Source organism: Austrofundulus limnaeus, unplaced genomic scaffold, assembly GCF_001266775.1.
Source record: "Austrofundulus limnaeus strain Quisiro unplaced genomic scaffold, Austrofundulus_limnaeus-1.0 Scaffold0, whole genome shotgun sequence".
Taxonomy (NCBI): Eukaryota; Metazoa; Chordata; class Actinopteri; order Cyprinodontiformes; family Rivulidae; genus Austrofundulus; species Austrofundulus limnaeus.
Window position 1 is genome coordinate 2,484,259 of NW_013952402.1, and position 4,778 is coordinate 2,489,036.

Consider the following 4,778-nt stretch of genomic DNA (forward strand, 5'->3'; position numbering starts at 1 on the left):
GTTTTGTGATCAGGAAGTGCGCGACTGCACCATGAAACCTATTTTTCACATTCTCTCAAAAACACCACATTTCTGAAAAAACAACAATCAAAACAGTTTCTCACTACTAGGCTTGTAAACAGAGCGCTGCCGGGTCTCAAAGTTTGGAGACGGGGGGAGTCAGGAAGCACTTTATAAAGAGAGTCAAACCATTACAAACTCATACAAGGGGATAAAACAGATGTTTTACATGGTGAAATGTGACTGATGAAAACTTAGGAGCTTAATCCGACACCAGTTTGACGATGAATAACGTCGGGTGACAAGTCAGACTTTTTTTTCTCATTGGACTCCACCGAGAAGAAATCCCGTGCATACTGCCTGCTTAAATGTTCACTGCGTCAGAACTTATTCGCCAAATGTGTTTCCATCTCTGATTTTGCTCATTAACTCTTACAGGATGGAGGAAATTGGTCTTGGCGGAGGTTTGCACTCTCCGAGTGCTTCTAGTTTTCTATAGAATATGAAGGACTAATCATTCATTCTATAAAAAAAAGTCAGAGATCATGCTGACAAAGAGCTCTGGAAATGTCCTGATGGAGCGATGTGTACTTGTTAATCAAAGAGATCATGGGTCACCTATGCAATTATCAATTCTGAACGTGAATATTAACAAACTATCTTTCCGACAAATCACCTGCCACATTTTAATTTCCTGTGTATAATTTGTCTTACATTGTGCAGCGAGAAAATGATGGGGTGGGCTTTAAAAAAAAGAAAAGAAAAACTGGCAATCTTGGAGATGCCTTAAAGTGAGCTGCTCAGTCATTAATAACAGAGACAAATGTGAGTTGCCCTCATATAAGCTTTGCCATTGGGATCATATCCTGGTGGCTCCATTGAACTCTGCAGCTTGCAGCCCCCCCTTATCAATCACGGGCTGATGATCAATCTTTGCCAGCTTTACTTTTAACTCCCTCATATCTGCTCCACTCCTACAGAATGGATTCCAGTTTCAAGCGATGCTCAACCAGAGCTGCGCTAGACTCCGTTGGATTCATGGATGATCCTATCATTAGTACAAATCTTTCATCCCTGATGCTTTTTCCATCTATGCTACTGTAGGTACAAATCAGCCTCCATTGACTCTTTTATTTAGTCTTTTTACAGCTCGAACATTGATGCAACCAGTGGCTGCTTTGTGAGGCTGACACTGCATTAATACTGCCGTTCCCTAAAGCTTCACTGGATGTATTGCAGGATGTCACGCAGAGCGTTTCTAAGCATCACAAGCACCATTTTCTCTGTTATTCTCCTCAGCTCGTGTCTTCTTTGTGCTCTTCTGTCGGAAGRAGAAAGCCTCACACAGACTATTGGCTCTATCTGGCGTTTTTATTGCTCCTCGGACAACTGTGAGATACAGCTAATTAAAATTTCTGTGATCAAATAATTAGCCTCTCTGGCAGACAATGGGGAGTGAAATTCTTTTGTAATCAGCMAAATGAAGTGATAAGAAAACTTCCAACCATCTCCCAATTATCGACAAGACAAACCCAAACGTGAGGCAATGCGCACCCTTTTTATTTATTTATTTATTTCTGATTTTAACAGCATGACACTGTGTTTGTGTTTAGTCTGCACCTCAGTGGGTAGATTTAGGAATTCAAATATCAAAAAAGTAATGCTGAAATTCTTAGATGCATATCAGCATCATCTTTAATCTATAATCAGTCTTTTGTTAGCGGCATTATCACCCACTGCTGCAAAAATCAGGCAATGTGTGTGTGCTCCTTTAGGCGTGTTTATCTGTCTGTCTGTTAGCAAAATATCTCAAGAACCGAAAGACACATTTTAATGAAGCGCTCGGAAAGTAATCACTGGATGCAGATTTAAAATGGAATAACTTTTGGAGTTGACCCAATTAATGTCCATCACAGCTAATTAACCGTCTCGTGCCCAGTAATGCTAATAACGCTGTTAAATTTGCAAATATTGAACTAAAATTTGGGGCAGTAGTAGATGAACATAATGCACAAGGCATACTCTGAGTGCTAAAGAATCAGGTTTGTTTTTAACTTTGGCATGCGATGTGATGGGTGATAGGCATTCCTTCATAGACCACCAGTTTTAAATGTCATTATTATGCACAGGCAGTGCCATTCTACCCCCCTGCAGCCTCTTAGTCACACCCCTGGTTGTGAATACCTCACAACACAAATCATCCTAAATGATAGATGCCATGAACACTGCGAGTTCATTTCCTGTAAAGAATGGCAAACGCTTGCCAGAGTTTTGAGAGCTTCATCCACAGTTATCTGTCATGGAGTGTGGGTGGAAACCAGCTAGCCAGGAAAATGACTCCAACTTATAATATGCTGCTGTTTGGCACGCTTGATCCAAATGTGTTTTAAAAGACAGCTGGATGCACTCGGTGCACTCTTGCGCTTCAGCCTCTATGAAGTCTTAAAAAAAGAAGAAAAGAAAAGCAGAACCGCAGATCCCATCAAAACCATTAAACGCAGACGATCATTGTTCTGAGAGCTGGGAACAAGACAGGAACAACAACAGCCGATGTTATTTCACCTTTAAGCTTCTGCAGTTTTTCTCAGCTTGCTTGCCGAGATTTCACCATGTTTTTATTTATTTATTTTATTTATTACTTTTGTGTTGTCAGTGCTGCTCTTTGCACATACGTTAAGATGACGTGCAGTCAGGACGTGGAGCTGTGCTTTGTCATTTCATACGGCTAAATGTATCGGGCAGTTAGTAAAGACAGACTACAGTAAATAAAAGGATTTCACTTCYTAGCTGCCAGGCGCTGCGGTCTTATAATTCAAAGGCTGCAGGTTTGAGCCCAGGTTGCATCAAGAAAGAGCATCCGGTGTAAAACAAGCGCCAGATGTTTCGTATGAGTTTGCACGCTGTGGTGACCCCTGCAGAAGAGAGCAGTCAAATAAAAAAGCAACAAAAGTACTTGCCAAATACAAGAAACAAAACATCTTTCATTGTACAAAATGAGGTTTTATAAAAACATCCATTCATTGTTTTTTTTGCTTTTTTTTACTGGACAAAGACTCAATAGCTAAATAAATTTTTACTAGAAGCATTCACAAAAATGTCTTAATATGTGCAAAATAATTGTTTTTCTATCTTTCTTTTAACGACCTTGGATATGTGTCTGGCTATTTGAATTCTGCAAGCGGCTCCGCTGTTTAATAAAGATTAATGCTCAGAGATTATGTTCTTGCCATGCTAAGTGATTACATGACAGAAAATGCACTCAGACCAAGCATGGGCCACGAATGATCTGACGCTCATGTTAAGCAGGAGACCAGCTTAAAACAATGCACTAATGTAAGATGAGGTGAATGAGCAAATTGCAGACAAGAATTTTCCCTCATTACACTAAATGTGATTATGATTGTGCTCTACCCAATTTGAATAAATTGCCAATTTACAGTTTCACAGTTTTGTTTATGACTAATGTGGCCAGACTTAGAACAAAAAACATGAACAAATTTGGTGTAGAAGTGCACGGAACAAAATACTTCCTCTTTAAACTTTGTTGTGTGTTTCTCACATTGCATGCTTTATTTTGCGCTGATTAAAAGCAAACGTTCAAATTATTTCCTGTCATTTTATAGCAGAGAGCTCAATCAGCTGGTCGAAGCCCACCTCGTCTTGGGGAGCGGCTGCGTGGATCAACCTGTCCACTGTAATGAGACTGGCTGAAAACTGCCTGCACCACTGGTTTCCTGCAGCACGGCTGTCCCTTGTGATATCCATCTCCTCAGTCTGGTTCTTGGCTTGTCAATCTGGGCTGGAGGGAGACTCTGCCTCTGCTGATCACATCTGCTCAGGAGAGCTGCTTTCAGCAACATGAATGGTCATGGTAAAGTGTGTTTCTGTCATCACAACCAGACAGTCCATTTAAATTGTGCCACACAACTTTACGAGGAATTTCCCCCTTGATTGTTTCACTTCTGAATGTGCATGCATTGCCTGTCAGTCAGAAGGAGGTGTTTTGTAGCTTTACCACCAGAGAGTAACTGATTTTATCACCTTTTTAATTACTTTTTATATGAAGGATTCTTTTAAAAAATTAACTGTTTACTCCAATTTAGATGATTTTTCTGCAGTAACCCAGGAACAAGTTCTTGTGCAATTCACCCATCTTGCAAAATACATCAGGACCTGTTAGAATGCATCCATATTAGCAGATGAGCAGACACCTGAACTGAATTGCTAAATAAATAAATAAATAAATAAATAAATAAATAAATAAATAAATAAATAAACATAAAATGCAAAAGTGTTAAGATTGATTTCATATTACCCTAATGAACATGGTCCATGTGATTTAGTTTGTGTTTAACTTTGTATTCCTTTTAAAAAAACATATACTTACTGCAAAGTCATGAAGACTGAAAAAAAATCATAAATATCAAAATATGCAGATTTTTCATATAAATATGGTTCAGGTCTCCTTACATTAAAAAAAAGTCCAACAAATTTTGAGAAAGAWTGCCAACTTCTAGTGATCGATACTGAAATTTCATACAACCGATACCAGAACGCTACGCTCAAGAATTGATTCTAAAATCAAAATATCAATACTTTGATACTTCAATCATTCCAGATAATGAATATCACCAACAGGAACACAAAGTAACACAACTATTGAAATCTTGACTAAACCAAACACATTTGGTGGGAACTACTTTTTCCTATGCCTGTGTCCGTCACTATTTTCATACATGTTCATGTAAAACAATTTAAGACGCAAGTTTTCGTTTCAA